Genomic DNA, 24,236 nt, shown 5'->3' with positions numbered 1-24,236 from the left:
TTATAAAAATCACAAAGAGCAGAGGTCCCAGAACAGATCCCTGCGGAACACCACTGGTCACCGAGCTCCATGCTGAATACTTTCCATCTACTACCACCCTCTGTCTTCTATGGGCCAGCCAATTCTGTATCCAGACCGCCAACTTTCCCTGTATCTCATGCCTCCTTACTTTCTGAATGAGCCTACCATGGGGAGCCTTATCAAACGCCTTGCTAAAATCCATATACACCACATCCACTGCTCTTCCTTCATCAACGTGTTTTGTCATATCTTCAAAGAATTCAATAAGGCTTGTGAGGCATGACCTGCCCCTCACAAAGCCATGCTGACTGTCTCTAATCAAACTATGCTTTTCCAAGTAATCATAAATCCTGTCTCTCAGAATCCTCTCCAATAATTTGCCCACTACCGACGTAAGACTGACTGGTCTATAATTCCCAGGGTTATCCCTATTCACTTTCTTGAACATGGGAATAACATTTGCCACCCTCCAATCATCTGGTACTACTCCAGTGGACAGTGAGGACGCAAAGATCATCGCCAAAGGCGCGGCAATCTCTTCCCTCGCTTCCCGTAATATCCTTGGGTATATCCCGTCTGGCCCCGGGGACTTATCTGTCCTCATGTCTTTCAAAACATCCTCCCTCTTAACATCAACCTGTTCGAGCATATCAGCCTGTTTCAAGCTGTCCTCACAAACGACCAGGTCCCTCTCACTGGTGAATACTGAAGCAAAGTATTCATTTAGGACCTCCCCTACCTCCTCCGACTCCAGGCACAAATTCCCTCCACTATCCCTGATCAGCCCTTTCCTCACTCTGGCCATCCTCTTGTTCCTCACATAAGTGTAGAACGCCTTGGGATTTTCCTTAATCCTACCCGGCAAGACTTTTTCATGTCCCCTTCTAGCTCTCCTAAGTCCATTCTTCAGCTCCTTCCTGGCTACCTTGTAACCCTCTAGAGCCCTGTCTGATCCTTGCTTCCTCAACCTTAAGTAAGCTTCCTTCTTCCTCTCGACTAGCTGTTCCACATCTCTTGTCATCCAAGGTTCCTTCACCCTACCATCCCTTCCTTGCCTCATTGGGACAAACCCATCCAGCAGTCACAGCAAGTGCTCCCTAAACAAACTCCACATTTCTGTCATGCATTTCCCTGAGAACATCTGTTCCCAATTTATGCTCCCCAGTTCCTGGCTATTAGCATTGTAATTCCCCCTCCCCCAATTAAATATTTTCCCTTCCCGTCTGCTCCTGTCCCTCTCCATGACTATAGTAAAGGTCAGGGAGTTGTGATCACTGTCACCGAAATGCTCTCCCACCGAGAGATCTGCCACCTGGCCTGGTTTGTTGCCAAGCACCAAGTCCAACATAGCCTCCCCTCTAGTCGGCCTATCTACATATTGAGTCAGGAAACCTTCCTGGACACACCTGACAAAAACTGCTCCATCCAAACTATTTGCACTAAGGAGGTTCCAATCAATATTAGGGAAGTTGAAGTCACCCATGACAACAACCCTGTTACTTCTGCACCTTTCCAAAATCTGCCTCCCAATCTGTTCCTCCATGTCTCTGTTGCTATTGGGGGGTTCTATAGAAAACTCCCAACAAAGTGACTGCTCCTTTCCTGTTTCTGACTTCCACCCATACTGACTCAGTAGACAAACCCTCCTCGACGACCTCCCTTTCTGCAGCTGTGATACTATCCCTGATTATCAATGCCACTCCCCCACCTCTTTTACCTCCCTCCCTATTCCTTTTGAAACATCTAAACCCCGGAACATCCAACATCCATTCCTGCCCCTGTGATATCCAAGTCTCCCGAATGGCCACAACATCATAGCTCCAAGTACTGATCCATGCTCTAAGTTCATCACCCTTATTCCTGACACTTCTTGCATTAAAATAGACACACCTCAACCCATCATACTGGCTGCAACTTTGCCCTGTCAACTGTCTAACCTTCCTCACAGACTCTCTGCACTCTGTATCTGCCTGTATAACAGCTACCCTATCCACTGATCTGTAGCTCCGGTTCCCATCCCCCACCCAAACTAGTTTAAATCCTCCCGAAGTGCGCTAGCAAACCTCCCGCCCAGGATATTGGTGCCCCTCCAGTTCAGATGCAACCCGTCCTTCTTGTACAGGTCCCACCTTCCCCAGAAGGTATCCCAATTAACCACATATCTGAGGCCCTCCCTCCTACACCAGCTCTGTAACCACGTGTTCAGCTGCACTCACTCTCTGTTTCTAGCCTCACCAGCACGTGGCCCCGGTATCACCAGGATGGTAACCTCTCCCCTACAGCGTGTTTGGAGGCAGGGAGAGCACAAAATCGGGTGGGATGGTGGCAGGGAGTGGTTCCCACCTCCGCCAATATTTAGTCCGAAGTGGGAAGGCCTGTGAATGGCCTTCCTGCCCCCTCAGTTGAGGCTCTTAAATGGGCAATCAATTCCCAATTAAGGGCCTCATCCCACTGCCATGACAATTAGCCGGGCGGCAGGCGGCCTTTTCACCGAAGGGGAAGCATGACATGAAAAACTGTGCAGGCTTCTTCCCGGCTCCGAAGGGAGGGGCTGGGGGTGGTCCCTCATTAAAGGGCACTTCGTGCCTGAACGAGAGACCTGGCATTGGGAAGGGGGGACCCGCTGAGAGCCACTCCCTTGCCCTTGCAAGCGACCCCCCTACAACTTCCTCCCTCACGACCCCCACCCCGCAAGAGCCCTCCCACCCTGACCTACTGGTGGCCAAGGACCAGCGCCACTACTGGGCCTCAGATTGTTTCTCCACCAGCCGCAGCCACTGCTTCTGCTCAGTGAAAGAGCTGCCGCCCTTCAAATGGATGGCAGCTCTCCGAGCGCGGGACATCTGGCGCCGGGATCCTTGATCCCGTGGAAGGCCCGCCACTGTCCACTTAAGTACGCGATTGACACTAGATTTGGCAGGCCTTCTGGAGAAGAGGTGAAGCGAGGATCTCATTGTCACCTTTTCCACACGTCGAGAATCCCGTCACCAGCGTAAAATCCTGGCCATGGTATCCTGTAAGGATTTGTGTTGGGTTCTGAACTATTCACCGTATTTTATTAATGACTTAGATGATTTGATAGAAAGCCACATATCCAAATTCGCCGATAACACAAAAATAGGTAAATTTGTAAGCAGTGTCAATGGAAACATAAAATTACAATGAGCTATTGATAGATTAAATGAATGGGAAAAACTGTGGCAAATGGATTTCAATGTAGGCAAATGTGAGGTCATCCACTTTGGGCCTAAAAAGGATAGAACAGAATCCTATCGAAATGGTGAAAATCTAGAAACACTGGAGGTCCAAAGAGACTTAGGGATCCAGCTACACAGAGCTTTTAAATGTCATGAACAGGTACAGAAAATAATCAAAAGGCTAATGGAATGCTGGCCTTTATATCTAGAGGATTAGAATACAAGGCGGTAGAAATCAGATATACAAAACCCTGGTTAGACTACACCTGGAGTACTGTCAGCGGCTCTGAGCACCAGACCTTGGGAGTGATATATTGGCCTTGGAGGGAGTGCAGCACAGATTTAGCAAAATGATACCTGTTCTCCAAGGGTTAAATTACGAGGAGACATGAAATAAACTAAGGATCTATTCCTTGGAATTTAGAAGGTTAATGGGTGATTTGATTCATGTTTTCAAGATAGAAACTATTTCCGTTTGTTGGGGAGTCTAGGACTAGGGGCATAGTCTAAAAATTAAAGCCAGCATTTCAGGAGTGAAATTAGGAAGCACTTCTAAACATAAATTGGTGATAGAGGTTTGGAACGGCAATTGATGTTCGATCAGTTGTAAATATTAGAAGTGAGACTGATCAGATTTTTGTTATACAAAGGTATTAAGGGATATGGGACAAGGGCGGGTATTTAGTATACGGTTACAGATGAGCCATGATCTCACTGAATGGCAGAACAGGCTAGAGGGGCTAAATGGCCTACTGCTGTTCCTACGTTCCTCTTAATGCTCTCTAATGGGGCCGAGGAAGCCACTCGATTGCTGATCAATTCTTAAGGACTGACAGTAAATGTTACCTGGGGTCACCCACACCTTGACGGCTACAGAAAATCTGATGTTAAATAGATGCAAAAGTGTTTCACCCTCCATGTTAATGGGCACACAATCAGCTAAAAAAAAACATTAAATATGCATGAAGCAATTGAATAAAATGAGCACCAAAAGCCAATCCTTTTATCTGTTCCCCTTACTGAATTCCTCTCATGTTGGTGCTGTGTGCCTTTGATGTTTCCTCCTGGATGCAGTGACTGGCAGCACCTGCTGAGCTGCTCTGTATGGGGCAGGCGAAGGCAGAGCTCACACTGTGAACTTACTGCTGGCTCCATACTGAGACAGCTGGCCTGTATTTAAGCACTGCTCCTGAATACAGTTGCTTACTCAGTGTCTCCAGTGTACTGGAATATCGAACTAATGGGAACCTTCCCTCCAGACAACTGTGGGTAAATATATACTGAGCTGTGCAAAGGATACGTGTAGCACCATTGTGGTTATATTACTGGACTAATGATAAAAGCGCTTACCATTGTCTCTCGAGATAAGGAGGCCAAAGATAGATAGGAATGATCCAGAGCCATGAGTTCAAATCCCACCATTTTTAGAATTAGAATTAGAACATTACAGCGCAGTACAGGCCCTTCGGCCCTCGATGTTGCGCCGACCTGTGAAACCATCTGACCTACACTATTCCATTTTCATCCATATGTCTATCCAATGACCACTTAAATGCCCTTAAAGTTGGCGAATCTACTACTGCTGCAGGCAGGGCGTTCCACGCCCTTACTACTCTCTGAGTAAAGAAACTACCTCTCACATCTGTCCTATATCTATCACCCCTCAACTTGAAGCTTTGTCCCCTCGTGTTTGCCATCACCATCTGAGGAAAAAGACTCTCACTATCCACCCTATCTAACCCTCTAATTATCTTATATGTCTCTATTAAGTCACCTCTCCTCCTCCTTCTCTCCAACGAAAACAACCTCAAGTCCCTCAGCCTTTCCTCGTAAGACCTTCCCTCCATACCAGGCAACATCCTAGTAAATCTCCTCTGCACCCTTTCCAAAGCTTCCACATCCTTCCTATAATGCGGTGACCAGAACTGCACGCAATACTCCAGGTGCGGTCTCACCAGAGTTTTGCACAGCTGCAGCATGACCTCGTGGCTCCGAAACTCGATCCCCCTACTAATAAAAGCTAACACACCATATGCCTTCTTAACAGCCCTATTAACCTGGGTAGCAACCTTCAGGGATTTATGCACCTGGACACCAAGATCTCTCTGTTCATCTACACTACCAAGAATCTTCCCATTAGCCCAGTACTCTGCATTCCTGTTACTCCTTCAAAAGTGAATCACCTCACACTTTTCCGCATTAAACTCCATTTGCCATCTCTCAGCCCAGCTCTGCAGCCTATCTATGTCCCTCTGTACCCTACAACATCCTTCGGCACTATCCACAACTCCACCGACCTTAGTATCATCTGCAAATTTACTAACCCACCCTTCTACACCCTCTTCCAGGTCATTTATAAAAATGACAAACAGCAGTGGCCCCAAAACAGATCCTTGCGGTACACCACTAGTAACTAAACTCCAGGATGAACATTTGCCATCAACCACCACCCTCTGTCTTCTTTCAGCTAGCCAATTTCTGATCCAAAGCTCTAAATCACCTTCAACCCCATACTTCCGTATTTTCTGCAATAGCCTACCGTGGGGAACCTTATCAAACGCCTTACTGAAATCCATATACACCACATCCACTGCTTTACCCTCATCCACCTGTTTGGTCACCTTCTCGAAAAACTCAATAAGGTTTGTGAGGCACGACCTACCCGTCACAAAACCGTGCTGACTATCTCTAATGAACTTATTCTTTTCAAGATGATTATAAATCCTGTCTCTTATAACCTTTTCCAACATTTTACCCACAACCGAAGTAAGGCTCACAGGTCTATAATTACCAGGGCTGTCTCTACTCCCCTTCTTGAATGGTAGATGGGAAATTTAAATTCAGATATTTAAATAAAATCTGGAATAAAAAGCTAGTGACCATGAAACTACCAAATTGTTGTAAAAGCCCAATTGTTTAATTAATGCCCTATAGGAAAGGAAATCTGCTGTCCTTACCTGGTCTGGTCTATTTGTGACTCCAGACTCACAACGACATTGTTGACTCTTAACTGCTCTCTGAAATGGCCCAGCAGTCTTCAAGAAGGCAGCTCAAAACCACTTTCTCAGGGGAAATTACAGATGGGCACTAAATGCTGCCCCACATCCTGGGAAGGACGGCATTAACCCTGAAATAATTAAGAGTGCCAAGCCTGCTATACTCTCAGCACTCTACGAACTGCTTTGCCTGTGCTGGGACGAGGGAGCAGTACCACAGGACATGCGCGATGCCAATATCATCATCCTCTATAAAAACAAAGCTGACCGCGGTGACTGCAACAACTACCGTGGAATCTCCCTGCTCAGCATAGTGGGGAAAGTCTTTGCTCGAGTCGCTTTAAACAGGCTCCAGAAGCTGGCCGAGCGTGTATACCCTGAGGCACAGTGTGGCTTTCGAGCAGAGAGATCGACCGTTGACATGCTGTTCTCCCTTCGTCAGCTACAGGAGAAATGCCGCGAACAACAGATGCCCCTCTACGTTGCTTTCATTGATCTCACCAAAGCCTTGGACCTCGTCAGCAGACGTGGTCTCTTCAGACTACTAGAAAAGATCGGATGTCCACCAAAGCTATTAAGTATCATCACCTCATTCCATGACAATAATGAAAGGCACAATTCAGCAGAGCAGCGCCTCATCAGAGCCCTTTCCTATCCTGAGTGGCGTGAAACAGGGCTGTGTTCTCGCACCTACACTGTTTGGGATTTTCTCCCTGCTGCTCTCACATGCGTTCAAGTCTTCAGAAGAAGGAATTTTCCTCCACGCAAGATCAGATGGTAGGTTGTTCAACCTTGCCCGTCTAAGAGCGAAGACCAAAGTACGGAAGGTCCTCATCAGGGAACTCCTCTTTGCTGATGATGCTGCATTAACATCTCACACTGAAGAGTGTCTGCAGAATCTCATCGACAGGTTTGCGGCTGCCTGCAACGAATTTGGCCGAACCATCAGCCTCAAGAAAACAAACATCATGGGACAGGACGTCAGTAATGCTCCATCCATCAATATTGGCGACCATGCTCTGGAAGTGGTTCAAGAGTTCACCTACCTAGGCTCAACTATCACCAGTAACCTGTCTCTCGATGCAGAAATCAACAAGCGCATGGGAAAGGCTTCCACTGCTATGTCCAGACTGGCCAAGAGAGTGTGGGAAAATGGCGCACTGACATGGAACACAAAAGTCCAAGTGTATCGAGCCTGTGTCCTCAGTACCTTGCTCTACGGCAGCGAGGCCTGGACAACGTATGTCAGCCAAGAGCGACGTCTCAATTCATTCCATCTTCGCTGCCTCCGGAGAATCCTTGGCATCAGGTGGCAGGACCGTATCTCCAACACAGAAATCCTCGAGGCGGCCAACATCTCCAGCTTATACACCCTACTGAGTCAGCGGCGCTTGAGATGACTTGGCCATATGAGCCACATGGAAGATGGCAGGATCCCCAAAGACACATTGTACAGCGAGCTCGCCACTTGTATCAGACCCACTGGCCGTCCGTGTCTCCGCTTTAAAGACGTCTGCAAACGCAACATGAAGTCCTGCGACATTGATCACAAGTCGTGGGAGTCAGTTGCCAGCGATCGCCAGAGCTGGCGGGCAGCCATAAAGACGGGGCTAAAGTGTGGCGAGTCGAAGAGACTTAGCAGTTAGCAGGAAAAAAGACAGAAGTGCAAGGGGAGAGTCAACTGCGAAACAGCCCTGACAACCAATTTTATCTGCAGCACCTGTGGAAGAGTCTGTCACTCCAGTATTGGCTTTTATAGCAACTCCAGGCGCTGCTCCACAAACCACTGACCACCTGCAGGCGCTTACCCATTGTCTTCCGAGACGAGGAGGTCAAAGAAGAACATCCTGAGAATGAATTAAAAAAACAATCACAGCCTCAAACTATGAGTGCAACACAGGTGGAAATGTGCCAAATTCTTGTCCCCGTGTTCTGTCCTAGAATAGCACTGCCCCTGAAATTCTTCCATGGCTTTATGCACCTGAAGAGACAGCAGCAATATAAATAACATGTCACAAATGCCAAATGTGTCAATGGGCTGACTCGGGCTGGATGTAGATCAGGAACAGGCTGTTCCTCTTAAATCTGGTGCTATCGCTTCCTGAGTTGTTGATCATGCAGATTTGGTGTTAAAGTGCAGCTAGTGGTGTCAGAAAAAGGTTTTATCTTCGCCTTAGCAATGGAAGCTGTGTTCAGCACTGTGCCAGCTAGCCCTCCTTTTGCCACATGGTTCATTTGGAGTCAGGCAAGGAGAATTAAAATAAATTATTCTGTCCTTTAAATAGTCCAAGAGTCTGTTTGACCCCCCAGCATTTCCACCTTAACCAATATGGTGGGAGGGGCATGCTTCCTGCCGGCCATATTGGGACCATAATTGTCCAGTTAGTGTCGAAAAAAAAGCCTCTGCATGCCCGAATTTCTCAGCCATTCATGCTTAAAATGGAATCTCTTCCTGCCCATCTGAATATAATTATGAATTTCCCACTTATTTCAGTTTTTGACCCCAGCCTGACCCCATCCACAGCACACCAGGGATGTGAAATGAATGATCCACCCCAACAGATCTTTTGTCCCTTTCTGAGGTATGTTGTCTGCACCCAGTTCTGGGCTGCAACTGATACGGTCTGTGCCCAAGATCACTAAGGTCCAACTCTGCAATTTGCCCAGCTCTACCTCACCCCCACTGCTGCCAAAACACTTACCGACAGGTGTCACCCCTGGACTCAACATCTTTGGTGCCCCCCTTGCCAGCCTCCTGATCCCCACTCTACATCAACTCCAAATGATCAGAATTCCACTGTAAGACCTACTTGGTTTAATGCAAGAAGTGTAATAGGTAAGGTAGATGAACTTAGGGCTTGGATTAGTACCTGGGAGTATGATGTTATTGCTATTACTGAGACTTGGTTGAGGGAAGGGCACGATTGGCAACTAAATATCCCAGGATATCGATGCTTCAGGCGGGATAGAGAGGGAGGTAAAAGGGGTGGAGGAGTTGCATTACTGGTCAAAGAGAATATCACAGCTGTGTTGAAGGAGGGCACGATGGAGGACTCGAGCAGTGAGGCAATATGGGCAGAACTCAGAAATAGGAAGGGTGCGGTAACAATGTTGGGGCTGTACTACAGGCCTCCCAACAGCGAGCGTGAGATAGAGGTACAAATATGTAAACAGATTATGGAAAGATGTAGGAGCAACAGGGTGGTGGTGATAGGAGATTTTAATTTTCCCAACATTGACTGGGATTCACTTAGTGTTAGAGGTCCAGATGGAGCAGAATTTATAAGGAGCATCCAGGAGGGTTTTCTAGAGCAGTATGTAAATAGTCCAACTCGGGAAGGGGCCATACTAGACCTGGTGTTGGGGAATGAGCCCGGCCAGGTGTTTGAAGTTTCAGTAGGGGACGACTTTGGGAATAGTGATCACAATTCCGTAAGTTTTAGAATACTCATGGACAAAGACGAGAGTGGTCCTAAAGGAAGAGTGCTAAATTGGGAGAAGGCAAACTATACCAAAATTCGGCAGGAGCTGGGGAATGTAGATTGGGAGCAGCTGTTTGAAGATAAATCCACATGTGATATGTGGGAGGCTTTTAAAGAGAGGTTGATTAGCGTGCAGGAGAGACATGTTCCTGTGAAAATGAGGGATAGATTAGATTAGATTAGAGATACAGCACTGAAACAGGCCCTTCGGCCCACCGAGTCTGTGCCGAACATCAACCACCCATCTATACCACCCATCTATACTAATCCTATATTCCTACCAAACATCCCCACCTGTGTCTATATTTCCCTACCACCTACCTATACTAGTGACAATTTATAATGGCCAATTTACCTATCAACCTGCAAGTCTTTTGGCTTGTGGGAGGAAACCGGAGCACCCGGAGAAAACCCACGCAGACACAGGGAGAACTTGCAAACTCCACACAGGCAGTACCCGGAATCGAACCCAGGTCCCTGGAGCTGTGAGGCTGCGGTGCTAACCACTGCGCCACTGTGCCGCCCTAGAAATGGCAAGATTAGGGAACCGTGGATGACAGGTGAAATTGTGAAACTAGCTAAGAGGAAGTACACATAAGGTCTAGGCGGCTGAAGAAAGACGAAGCTTTGGAAGAATATCGGGAATGTAGGACCAATCTGAAACGAGGAATTAAGAGGGCTAAAAGGGGTCATGAAATATCTTTAGCAAACAGGGTTAAGGAAAATCCCAAAGCCTTTTATTCATATATAAGGAGCAAGAGGGTAACTAGAGAAAGGATTGGCCCACTCAAGGACAAAGGAGGAAAATTATGCATGGAGTCAGAGAAAATGGGTGAGATTCTAAACGAGTACTTTGCATCGGTATTCACCGAGGAGAGGGACATGACGGATGTTGAGGTTAGGGATAGATGTTTGATTACTCTCGGTCAAGTCGGCATAAGGAGGGAGGAAGTGTTGGGTATTCTAAAAGGCATTAAGGTGGACAAGTCCCCAGGTCCGGATGGGATCTATCCCAGGTTTCTGTGGGAAGCGAGAGAGGAAATAGCTGGGGCCTTAACAGATATCTTTGCAGCATCCTTAAACACGGGTGAGGTCCCGGAGGACTGGAGAATTGCTCATGTTGTCCCCTTGTTTAAGAAGGGTAGCAGGGATAATCCAGCTAATTATAGACCGGTGAGCCTGACGTCAGTGGTAGGGAAGCTGCTGGAGAAGATACTGAGGGATAGGATCTATTTCCATTTGGAAGAAAATGGGCTTATCAGTGATAGGCAACATGGTTTTGTGCAGGGAAGGTCATGTCTTACCAACTTAATAGAATTCTTTGAGTAAGTGACAAAGTTGATTGATGAGGGAAGGGCTGTAGATGTCATACACATGGACTTCAGTAAAGCGTTTGATAAGGTTCCCCATGGTAGGCTGATGGAGAAAGTGAAGTCGCATGGGGTCCAGGGTGTACTAGCTAGATGGATAAAGAACTGGCTGGGCAACAGGAGACAGAGAGTAGCAGTGGAAGGGAGTTTCTCAAAATGGAGACATGTGACCAGTGGTGTTCCACAGGGATCCGTGCTGGGACCACTGTTGTTTGTGATATACATAAATGATTTGGAGGAAAGTATAGGTGGTCTGATTAGCAAGTTTGGAGACGACACTAAGATTGGTGGAGTAGCAGATAGTGAAGGGGACTGTCACAGAATACAGCAGAATAGATAGATTGGAGAGTTGGGTAGAGAAATGGCAGATGGAGTTCAATCCGGGCAAATGCGAGGTGATGCATTTTGGAAGATCCAATTCAAGAGTGAACTATACAGTAAATGGAAAAGTCCTGGGGAAAATTGATGTCCAGAGAGATTTGGGTGTTCAGGTCCATTGTTCCCTGAAGGTGGCAACGTAGGTCAATAGAGTGGTCAAGAAGGCATACGGCATGCTTTCCTTCATCGGACGGGGTACTGAGTATAAGAGTTGGCAGGTCATGTTACAGTTGTATAAGACTTTGGTTCGGCCACATTTGGAATACTGCGTGCAGTTCTGGTCGCCACATTACCAAAAGGATGTGGATGCTTTGGAGAGGGTGCAGAGGAGGTTCACCAGGATGTTGCCTGGTATGGAGGGCGCTAGCTATGAAGAGAGGTTGAGTAGATTAGGATTATTTTCATTCGAAAGACAGAGGTTGAGGGGGGACCTGATTGAGGTGTACAAAATCATGAGAGGTATAGACAGGGTGGATAGCAAGCTTTTTCCCAGAGTGGGGGATTCAATTACTAGGGGTCACGAGTTCAAAGTGAGAGGGGAAAAGTTTAGGGGGGATATGCGTGGAAAGTTCTTTACGCAGACGGTGGTGGGTGCCTGGAACGCTTGGCCAGCGGAGGTGGTAGACGCGGGCACGATAGCGTCTTTTAAGATGTATCGAGACAGATACATGAATGGGCAGGAAGCAAAGAGATACAGACCCTTAGAAAATAGGTGACAGGTTTAGTTAGAGGATCTGGATCGGCGCAGGCTTGGAGGGCCCAAGGGCCTGTTCCTGTGCTGTAATTTTCTTTGTTCTTCTTTGTCCATCAATCCCTTCCATGTTGCTGACCTACACTGACTCCCCATTCCTAGCGGGTTGAATTCAAAATCCTTGCCCTCACCTACATATTGGCTGCACCTTCTCTGCAACCGTCTTCACAATTGTATTCTCTTCTCTGCCTCCTGACTCTGGTATCCTGTGTATCTTCCATCCAACAGCAATCGGCTGTAGAGCATTCAGCAATTTCAGGCTCCTTCTCCTGAACTCCCTCGTGAAATCACTCCAATTGTTGACTCTTAACCCCTTTAAAAAGAACCCGAGAATGCAACCAAGATTTTGGCTGCCACTCCTAATCTTCCCACAAAAAAAGGAAGACTTGCATTACTATAGTGCCTTTCACAACAAAAGATCCAAAGAACCTTACAGACATTGAAGTACATTTGAAAGTGTAGTCACTATGCTAATGCAGGAAACATGGAAACCAATTTATGCACATCAAGGTCCCCCAAACAGCAATGAGACAATCTGTTGTTTAGTCATATTGATGGAGGGATAAATATTGGCCAGGACACCGGGAAGAACTCCACTGCTTCTCTTTGAAATAGTGCTGTGGGGTTTTTTAATGTCCACCTGCAAGGGAAGATAGGGCCTCAGTTTAATGTCTTATCTGAAAGATGGCACCTCTGACAGTGCAGCACTCCTCAGTACTGCATTGGAGTGTCAGCCTGGATTATGTGCTCAGATCACTGGAGTTCGACTTCAACCGAGGAACTTCTGGCTTAGGGGTTACCCACTGAGACACTTTTTTTTATTTCTAAAATATACTTTATTCATAAAAATCTGTAAAAAAATACATTACCAAACAGTTCCAAACAGCACCAAGTCAAAAAAATACAAACAGTGCAAAGCAGGGCAGTTTCCTTCAGTACAGCAGTGAATTGCCTCACAACCCTTCCATTTCATTTCTCATGCCATATACATTTTACAGCAAACAAAGATTTTCTGGATACAGTTCAAGGGGTTTCCCATGGATCCGGCCCCTCAGTTCAGTTTGGTGGGGGGACCTTACACTGTGGTCTTTCCCCATTGAGCCTTTGCTGCGGTTGCCCCAAGCTTTAGTGCGTCCCTCAGCACGTAGTCCTGGACCTTGGAATGTGCCAGTCTGCAACATTCTGTTGTGGACAACTCTTTGCGCTGGAAGACCAGCAAGATTCGGGCAGACCAAAGGGAGTCTTTCACCGAATTGATAGTCCTCCAGCAGCAGTTGATGTTTATCTCGGTGTGCGTCCCTGGGAACATTCTTTAGAGCACAGACTCCTGTGTTACAGAGCTGCTTGGGATGAACCTCGATAAAAACCACTGCATCTCTTTCCACACCTGCTTTGCAAAGACACATTCCAGAAGAAGGTGGGCAACCGTCTCTTCCCTACCACAGCCACCTCGAGGGCATTGTGCAGAGGGGGTGAGATTTCGGGCATGCAGGAAGGATCGGACGGGGAGGGCTCTTCTCACCACCAGCCAAGCTACGTCTTGGTGCTTGTTTGAAAGTTCTGGTGATGAGGCATTCTGCCAAATGATTTTGGCAGTCTGCTCAGGGAACCATCCGACAGGATCCACCATCTCCTTTTCCCGTAGGGCCTTGAAGACATTCTGTGCAGACCACTGCCTGATGGATTGGTGGTCAAAGGTGTTTTTCGGCAGAAACTGTTCCATGAAGGATAGGTGGTACGGCACAGTCCAACAGGATGGAGCGTTCCTCGGCAATGTGACCAGCCCCATCCTTCACTACACTGGGGACAGATAGAACCTCAGCACATAGTGACATTTGGAGTTTGCGTACTGGAGGTCTACCCACAGCTTGATGCAGCTGCACACGAAGGTAGTCATCAGGATGAGGGCAATGTTGGGTACATTTTTCCCACCCTTATACAGAGGTTTGAACATCGTGTCCCTCCGGACCCGGTCCATTTTGGATCTCTAGATGAAGCGGAAAATGGCTCGGGTGACTGCCACGGCGCAGGAGCGGGGTATGGGCCAGACCTGCGCCACGAACAGCAACAATGTGAGCGCCTCACACCTGATGACCAAGTTCTTACCGATAATGGAGAGAGATCGCTGCTCCCACATGCTCAGCTTGTGTTGTACCTTGGCTACTCGCTCATCCCAGGTTTTGGTGCACGCCCCGGCCCTTCTGAACCATATCCCCAGCACCTTCAGGTAATCTGACCTGACAGTGAAGGGGACAAAGGATCGGTCAGCCCAGTTCCCAAAGAACATGGCTTTGCTCTTGTTGTGATTAACTTTGGCTCCCGAGGCCAGTTCGAACTGGTCGCAGATGTTCATCAGTCTGCGCACAGACAGCAGGTCTGAGCAGAAGACGGCGACGTTAGCCATGTACAGGGAGGTTTTAACCTGAGTGTCTCCACTGCCTGGGATTGTCAACCCTCTTATGCTCACATCCTTCCTAATAGACTCAGCAAAGGGTTCAATACAGCAAACAAACAAGACAGGGGAGAGAGGACAGCCCTGTCTGACTCCAGATTGGATTGGGAAACTTTCTGATTCCCACCCATTGATTGAGACTGCGCTACTGATGTTTGTGTAGAGCAGTTGGATCCAATTGCAGATTCCCTCCCCAAACCCCATTTTGGAAAGCACGCCCATCATGTAGGTGTGCGATATCCTGTCAAATGCCTTCTCCTGGTCCACGCTGATGAGGCAGATGTCCACCCTCCTGTCCCGTACATAGGCGATCGTATCCCTGAGTAGCAGGAGACTATCAGAGATCTTCCTGCCGGGTACAGTACAGGTCTGATCAGGGTGGATCACCAACTCCAGAGCAGACTTGACTCGACTGGCTATGACTTTTGACAGAATCTTGTAGTCAGCATGAAGCAGTGAGATGGGCCGCCAATTTCTGATTTCTGCCCTCTCCCCCTTCCGCTTGAGATGAGGGTGATGATGCCTTTCCTCATGGATTCTGACATGCTGCCGGCTAGGAGCATACTCTTGTATATTTCCAGCAGGTCCGGGCCGACCCAGTCCCACAGGGCCGAATACAACTCAACCGGTAAATCATCACTTCCGGGAGCTTTACTCGTCTCGAAGGACTTGACGGCCTTTGTCAGCTCGTCCAGAGTTAGCTGCTTGTCCAGTCTCTCCCTTGTGCTGCCATCTAAGACCTCTGTGATAGGTGACAGGAAGGACTGGGAGGCTCTGCTGTCTGCGCACTTGGCGTCATACAGCCCAGCATAAAAGGATTTGCTGATCCTTAGGGTGTCGGACTGCGAAGACATTACCGAGCCATCTTCCTTCAGGCTGCTGATAACAGAGTTCTCTGTATACTTTTTGGAAGAAGTAACGCGAGCACGTCTCATCCTGCTCAATGGAACGGACTCTGGACCAGAAGATGATCTTGGAGGCCTCCGTGGCAAAGAGCGAGGCCTGCTGGCTCTTCACCTCATGGGGGTCCTCCTTGACCTCGACCCCCATCGTCTGCTGCCAGAGCAGATTTTGCATACTTTTCTGGAGTCGGGACATTTCTCTCTGTCTCTCTCTCGCCCTCTGAACACCTTTGAAGATAAAGAACCTCTTGATGTTCTCCTTGATCGCCTCCCACAGTGAACTGGAGACTCAAAGAGGGGTTTCACGGTCCTCCAACCTTTGTTACCCACTGAGACACGGCTGACAAAAAGACAGGATGCCTGTACCTATTCTCCTCTATGATGTACCCTAGGGCGATTCTCCATATTAAAGGCACCATATACATGTCAATGTGCATTTCCAGCATTTTCTGTTCTGGTGGTATAAGGCACTGTGAGTTACCTGTAATTCATCCTCAGGTGCAGTTTACAGAACAGCAACTGAAAGCATACACTGCAATGTATTTTAAAGAATACAAATAAAATATTTACAACATGTGATATTTATATGCATATCACACACACTACATTAAAATTACACTGCTACTGCTGGAGAGTAAATACACACCAGCAAAAGTCACGTGGGATCCCAGGTTTAGCTTTCTCACTGAGTTCCTGTACAACTTCCACATCAAAAGAAAGTAAGTAAATCTGCATTCACCTCGGAGAATAATCACTATACTAGCAATTAAACCGTCTCCTTCTCTGTCTGCAATACTTGTACTGCTGACAGAACACGATCTTCTCAGCATCCCCAGCAAGTATTGACTGTCAGACTGAAGTCAGCGCTGCTCACAGGAGAGATGTGAGATTTCGAGAGCAAGAAGTAAAATGAGTCAACTGTTGGCAATAAAAGGCACACTGATCTTTCTCACAGTAAAGTGAGATGTTCCTTGCAGTAAAGTGACATTTTTCTCACCTCCTTTCCATTACAGTCACGATCAGTTCAGTGATATAATGCTTACTTTTAAAAAAATTCTTCCCATTAAGGCAATGGTGTGAGGAAATGTAATGCTTTCCAGTGCAAGCAGCAAACACACCCAAAGCAGTACAGCGAGAGTTATATAAAATAACGTTCACTCTACATTATCCTATCAAACACTCCCAGGACAGGTACAGCATGGAGTTAGATACAGCCTCCGGCCATACTTGTCTGAAAATGCCCGATCTCGTCTGATCTTGGAAGCTAAGCAGATTCAGGCTGGGTTAGTACTTGGGTGGGAGACTGCCTGGGAATACCAGGTGCAGTAGGCTTTACCCCCTCGACGTGAAAAAAAAAGGAGTTAGATACAGAGTAAAGCTCCCTCTACACTGTCTCCATCAAACACTCCCAGGACAGGTACAGAATGGAGTTAGATGCAGAGTAAAGCTCCCTCTACACTGTCTCCATCAAACACTCCCAGGACATGTACAGCATGGGTTTTTTTTTTATTTGTAGAGATACAGCACTGAAACAGGCCCTTTGGCCCACTGAGTTGATGCTGACCAACAACCACCCATTTACACTAATCCTACACTCCCACCACCTCCCTACACTAGGAGCAATTTACAATGGTCAATTTACCTCTCAAACAGCAAATCTGTGGGAGGAAACCAGAGCACCTGGCAGAAACCCATGCAGTCACAGGGAAAACTTGCAAACTCTGCACAGGCAGTACCCAGAACTGAACCTGCCTTACTGGAGCTATGAGGCTGTGGTGCTAACCACTAGGCCACTGTGCTACCCCTAATTTGATATAACAGATAAAGCTCCCTCTACACTGTTTCCATCAAACACTCCCAGGACAGGTGCAGCACTGGGGTTGGCTGGCCTGAGGAATAAAGGCCCCCTCGATGTGAAAAATTGAAAAAAAAACGGAATTAGATACAGAGTAAAGCTCCCTCTACATTGTCCCCATCAAACACTCCCAGGACAGGTACAGTACGGGGGTTAGAAAAAAAAAATTAAAAAAAACTGGGGTTGGCTGCTTCCTAATTGGGACTCCAGTGTGCATCAATGAGGTGCAGTTGACAGTGCTGCAGTCAGTCAGTTGTTGGAGGTGCTGCTGGAGAGGGAGAGCTGAGGACAGACTGCAAAACTTTGAACATCTTTGCTGCAGAGGAGGAAAGACTTTGGCAATAAGGCTGTATTTTGAGCACCAGACTTTTATTTCATTTGGACTGTTGTGGGAGGTGGAAGAGGCCGGAACAATAAGGGGTGGGGGCTGCACAATTCTGCAGGGAGCTGTGCAATTGCACTGAATACACAAGGAAGCTCCCTCCCCACCCTAATTGCCCAGCCTGGGTCAGCAGAAGCTGCCTGGCGAAACAGACAGAAGGGGATAGATAGTGCCTGGGCAGCTTCAGCTGACCCAGGTGAAGACCACTCCCCCCCCCAACCAGAAGACCGGAAGACCAACTTCAAAGACTGTTTGTTTTAAGTGTACTGTGAGCACCACCTCCAGAAAGCAAGTCATCCCTTCCAGCCTGCCTTTGCCTCTCCTCTCTTACCTCAGCCTCTCCACTAACCTGTTGTTTGTTTGTTTGTCTTTTCAAATTTTTCTGTGAATCTGTTATTTAGTGTGCAAGTCCACAATTTGGGGTGGGTTTAGCTCTTGGACCCATGGCAAGCCCTTCATCACCGGTGGCGGGGCCCTCTACTACCTACGCAGCTGCAGCTTCTGTGGCTGCCCACGTGGCCCCGTCACCCTTTAAATTATTGACATGCAGCCATGGGGTGAAGAGCTATCCCCACCCCAACATGTCTATTGAGGCCTGCGTTAAGGCAATGGCCGTGGTTGTCGGCCCCTCGGCCATTGTTGCGGCCTCAAAGATGTATGGGAAGGCTGTGTTCTTTTTGAAGACCGAGCGGGCGGTGTCCCTGGCCCTGAGTAAAGGGCTCACTGTGGGGGGGACCTTCCTGCCAGTGGACCCTCTGGGGGCCACTGCGCATCGGATAATGTTGTCCAACGTCCCATCCTTCATTCCCAGTGAGCTCCTCCTCCCCCACCTGCACCATCTGGGGGAGGTGAGGTCGGGGATCACCCCAGTCCGGCTTGGTCTTCGGGAGCACAGCCTCCAACATGTCTACTCCTTCCGCCGCCAGTTATTTATGCAGCTGGCGCGGGAGGAGGACACGGAGGGCCAATTTTATGTGGAGTTCCAGGGGACGGCCTACCGCGTCTTCTGGACCTCGGATGGGGCGCGGTGCCACGTCTGCAAGGGGGTGGGGCATGTTCGTAAGAACTGCCCCAACCTCCCGGCCGCCAGCTCCACCTCGGCGGCCCAGAGTGGTTCCACAGCACCTCCTCCCACTCCCCCCGCAGATCCAACAGACACCGCTCAGTCGGTTCCGGAGGCTGTGGTTTTCACAGCCTCTGGCGGGGAGGGGAGCGTCCGTCCGAGCGGAAGGAAGACGCGGGGAAAAAAGAAACATCGTGAGGCGCGTCCCCTGGACACTTTGACTCAACCCGAGCCTGAGCTCAGCCCCAAGCCCATTCCCATGGAATCCACCTGTCCCAGGGCTGGGCTCAGGCCCAGGGTGACTAAAAAAGGAAAAAAGGGTGCGGAGGCGGAGGCCTCTGATGACATGGAGGTCTCTGAGTCTCCGCGCCCAAGTGCGAAAAAGAGGAGAAGGCACCCCTCCACAGAAATAACACAGGGCCCTGAGGTGCAGGGCCCATCTGTTGGAGGGGAGCTGCCTCCTGTTTCTGGTCCTCAGGTTCCCCCTACCACCACCACCAAGGCTGCAAAGTCCGGGCAGGAGCACTCTATTCCTCAGGATGGAGGGGAGGGGATGGCCCCGGTACGTGAGGCCCCTCCTAAAGGAGTAAGTGGGGCCCTGCTTGTGGTGGGGGAGCCTGGGGAAACCGCCCATTCCGCCACTGCTACTGGGTCGGGTGTCCTGAATGAAGGGGAGGGCGAGGCCCCAGAGGGTCGGGCCTCCCAGCCGGAGTCCACCACCAACCAGGAGACACCCGACCCAGTTATAACTGAGAATGCCGCCCCATCTGCTGGGCCTGTGGGTGCTGGCGGAGCGGGAGATGGCCTCCTCTCGCCGCCTCCAGTCTCGGCTCCGGCTGGTTACCCGGAGTCCGGAACTTCTGTCTCCCCTGGACCAGTCATTGGCTTGGGGATGGAGGTGGAGGGGGGTCCTGAACCGCTGGCGCCCACAGGCTCCAGTTTCACAATAGAACCCAGAGAGGACTCCTCCGCCATCGATCCTGGGGGTGGGATCGTGACGGAGGCGGGACCAGCTGGCGCGGCCGGGACGTCCGCCCCACAGTGTGTGGTGGATGTGTCGGCCGCTGGCGGTGACGACCCGGAGGAGGATGGGGATTCGGTGCGGGGCACGGAGGATGATCTTGATTCCATCGCCAGTGAGGTGGTGGAGTCCCTCGTGCCTCCCACCGAATCTCCTCTCATCCCCACGGCGGAACTCCGGGATTTCCTCGCGGCTTGCAGAGGTTGCCGCAATAAAGTTCAGCTGGCCCTCGACCGTTGGTCGAATCTGGCGCTGATCATCCAGTCCGTCCGTGCCGCCCTTAAGATAGCGGGCAAGCGCGCGGATGTGAAACTGGTTGAGAGGCGCCGTTTTAATGTGTTCCTCAATGGGTTGCTGGGGGAGTGGAGGGCCAGGTGCACTTCCACTCCCTCCTCACAGTGAGCTGTTGGTGACGGGTTTTACGTACCTTTGACATGAAGATAACCATAGCCAGCCTCAACATCAACGGCAGCAGAGGGGCTCACCGCAGATTTCACAATCTCTCAGTCCTTAGGGAAGGGAGATACGCGGTGAGCTTTCTGCAGGAAACCCACACCGTTCCGGGAGACGAAGCCACCTGGCTCCTGGAGTGGCAGGGTGGGGTCTACATGAGTCACCTCACCCCTATTTCTAGTGGGGTGGCTATCTTGTTGGCCCCGACTTTTCAGCCGGAGATCTTGGGGGTCAAGGAGCTAGTGCCGGGCCGCTTGCTCCACCTCGCCGTTCGCCTGGGTAGCGTGCCGCTCCACTTTGTGAACGTGTACGCGCCCAGGCCCGGCGCTTTGCAAGCGCGCTTCTTTGAAGAAGTGTCCGCTCTCTTGAGCTCCATCGATAGCGGCGAGTGCATCATCCTCGGGGGGGATTTTAACTGCACCCTCGAGGTGGGGGATCGCTCCGGTCCCCAGCGCGGCCAAGCGTCGGTGGAGAAGTTGAGGGGACTGATCAGCTCCCTTAACTTGGTGGACGTCTGGCGGAATCTCCATCCCGACTCCAGCGCCTTCACGTGGAGGTCTGGAGGAGGGGGGTCGCGAATCGACCGCCTCTACATTTCGCAGGCGTACGTCTCCCGTGTCTCGGCGGCCTCCATGCGGCTGGTGCCGTGCTCGGACCACCGCCTGGTGTGGGCGGAGTTCACTCCGCTCCGCACGCGGGCGGGGTCCGCGTACTGGCACTTTAACAACCGGCTGCTGGAGGACGTGCGATTTCGGGACTCGTTCTGTCGATTCTGGGCCGACTGGAGAAGGAAGCAGGGGGGCTTCCCCTCCTTGAGGCTATGGTGGGATGTGGGCAAGACTCACATCCGCGTCTTCTGTCAGGAGTACGCGAAGGGGTCGACCAAGAGGCGGGAAGCCGAGGTCGGGTGCCTTGAGAGGGAGGTGCTCGACTTGGAATCCCGCCTCGGTCATGCCGTCGCGGACCCGGCCCTGTGGCAGGCGTACAAAGAGAAGAAGGGCGCGCTGAGGAACCTGCAGCTCATAGGGTCCCGAGGCGCGTACGTGAGGTCGCGGATCCAGATCCTGGAAGATTTGGACCGCGCCTCACCCTTCTTCTACTCGCTGGAAAAATGGCGGGGGGTCCGTAAGCAGCTCGTTGAGCTGCTGGCCGACGACGGATCCTCCATCACGGATCCGGAGGGAATGGGCCTCCTGGTCCGGACGTATTACAGTGCGTTGTTCTCTCCGGATCCGTCCAGCGAGGATGCGCGCAGAGTTTTGTGGGAGGACCTGCCGCAGGTCAGCCCGGAGGGCGCCGAAGGATTGGAGGCTCCGCTCACGTTGGCGGAGCTGACTGGCGCCCTCCACCAGCTCTCGAGGGGCAAATCCCCAGGGCTGGATGGGTTGACCGTGGAGTTCCTCAGGGCGTTCTGGGACGTCCTGGGGGACGATTACGCGCGGGTCCTGGGGGAAAGCCTGGCGACCGGGGAGATGCCCCTCTCGTGGCGCAGGGCGGTCATCGTCCTGCTGCCGAAGAGGGGCGATCTCCGCCTGCTTAAAAACTGGCGTCCGGTCTCCCTCCTCAGCACGGATTATAAGATCTTTGCCCGGGCTATGTCTACCCGCCTGGGCTCCGTGCTGGCCCACATGATCCACCCCGACCAGTCCTACACGGTCCCGGGCCGGTCCATCCAGGACAACATCCACCTGGTCCGGGACCTGATCCATCTTTCCCAGAGGACTGGTCAGTCGGTCGCCTTTCTCTCCCTCGATCAGGAGAAGGCGTTCGACAGGGTGGATCACGATTACCTTTTCGGGACTCTGCGCGCTTTCGGACTCGGGCCGCATTTCGTGGCCCGGGTCCGACTTTTATACGCCGCCGCAGAGTGTCTAGTCAAAGTTAACGGGTCCTTGACGGCGCCCCTTCGATTTGGGAGAGGAGTGCGTCAGGGGTGCCCCATGTCCGGCCAATTGTATACCATCTGCGTGGAGCCCTTCCTGTGCCTGCTTCGCAGGAGGTTGACGGGATTGGCTCTGCGCGAGCCGGCCATGCGGGTCGTCCTCTCGGCTTACGCCGACGACGTGCTCCTCGCAATCACAGATCCCGTTGACTTGCGGAGGATGCGCGACTGCCAGCAGACCTTTTCTGCCGCGTCCTCCGCGAGGATCAATTGGGAGAAATGTTCCGGACTCCTGGTTGGTCAGTGGCGGGTGGACTCCCTGCCGGAGGAGATGACACCTTTTGCGTGGAGCACCACGCACCTCCTCTATCTGGGAGTCCACCTTAGCCCCGCTGAGGAAGCCTGGCCGGCAAACTGGCAGGAGTTGGAGGCGAAAGTCACCGCTCGGCTGGGGCGCTGGACAGGACTGCTCCGAGTGCTTTCCTACAGGGGCCGAGCGTTGGTCATAAACCAACTGGTGGCCTCCATGCTGTGGTACCGGTTGGTCACTTTGGCCCCGCCCCCTGTATTTGCCACCAAGATCCAGAAGAAACTCGTCGATTTCTTCTGGGGCAAGAGGAAACACTGGGTCTCTGCCGCGGTCCTGAGTCTCCCGATCGAGGAGGGCGGTCAGTCGCTGGTGTGCGTCCGCACCCAGGCTGCGACTCTCCGCCTTCGGACCCTGCAGAGATACCTGTACGTCGAGCGTCCTCCCAGATGGTGTGCGCTGGCGACGTATTTTTTCCGCCAGTGTCACTGCCTTCAAGACGACACGCAGCTCCCGGTGGAGTCCGTTAGCCGCGCCTCTCTGAGGGAGTTGCCTGTCTTTTACCGGGATCTTTTCCGAGTCTGGAACATGGTCGCCTCCAGTCAGGGCGCTCCCCCGCCGGCGGAGGAGAGCGCCTCGGCTGTCCGGGCGGCCGACTCCGGGGACGGTCCGGCGGGCAGAGGAGTAGCCGAAACCCCCGGGACGCCCCTCACTGCGGGTGGCGTGGGGGCTCGGGAGTGCGGAGCGATCCCGGCCGAGCTGACCCCCGCTGGGCCGGAACTGCTCATCGGACCCAGGCCCCGAAACCCTCCTCGGGAGCCGGTCCCGCACAACCCGAGCCGCCTCTCGGGAATGCCCTCCGTGCCATTCCAATCGGCGCGGAGGGGTTTCCTGTACGGGCTGCTCCTGCACACTTTCCACTTCCTCGCCCTCGTCAGCCGGCCGGACACGCCTTGGCGGTCCGCGTTGCCATCTGGCGGCGAGGGGAAACCCCGATGGAGGTCTCTCTACGCGGGAGTCTTCCCCCTTTACATCGGGGACCTGGGGTGGAGGGTGCTGCACAGAGCAGTCCCGTGCAATAGGCTTTTAAGTAGGTTCACGGACTCCCAGGCCAGCTGTACTTTCTGCGGCCTGGACGAGTCCGTGTTCCACATTTATACGGAGTGTGCGAGGGTGCAGCCCCTATTTGAGTATCTGAAGGGGCTGCTCCTCAAATTCTGGCTGCACTTCAGTCCCACGCTCCTGATCTTTGGGCACCCGGTGCGGAGGGGCTTGGGCCGGGAGGAGGATCTCCTCGTCGGTCTGCTCCTGGGCCTGGCCAAGGTGGCAATTCACAGGTCCAGGTTGCGGGCCGTCGGGGGGTCCGTCCTCCCCGATTGCCTGCCCCTCTTCCGCGGTTACGTTCGCGCCCGGGTGTCCCTGGAAAAGGAGCATGCGGTGTCCGCCGGTACGCTTGAGGCCTTCCGCGACCGGTGGGCACCGCAGGGACTGGAGTGCATCGTCGACGCCGAGAATGGCATTTTAATTTGAGTTTTTTGTTTATTTATCCGTTTTAATAAAGTTATTTTAAAACTGTAAATATGTACATAAAGGGGGCCTGAGGGATAAAGGCCCCCTCGATGTGAAAAAATATAAAAGGGGCCTGGGGTATAAAGGTCACCTTGTAAAAAAGAAAAAAAAAACGGGGGTGAGATACAGAGTAAAGCTCCCTCTACACTGTAAAA

General features: G+C 51.1%; 1 protein-coding gene and 1 pseudogene across 1 annotated transcript in view; one reads left to right on the top strand and one right to left on the bottom strand.

Annotated features, from left to right (window-relative positions):
• Nucleotides 1–24,236, bottom strand: part of LOC137367175 (dynein axonemal heavy chain 6-like) — a 1,370,791-nt gene that overhangs the window by 355,021 nt on the left and 991,534 nt on the right. The window lies entirely within an intron of this gene.
• Nucleotides 16,763–16,881, top strand: LOC137367906 (5S ribosomal RNA; annotated as a pseudogene).

This window comes from Heterodontus francisci, chromosome 3, assembly GCF_036365525.1.
Source record: "Heterodontus francisci isolate sHetFra1 chromosome 3, sHetFra1.hap1, whole genome shotgun sequence".
NCBI classification, from domain to species: Eukaryota; Metazoa; Chordata; class Chondrichthyes; order Heterodontiformes; family Heterodontidae; genus Heterodontus; species Heterodontus francisci.
The sequence above is the reverse complement of the archived record's forward strand: the minus strand, read 5'-3'. Positions and strand labels throughout refer to the sequence as shown.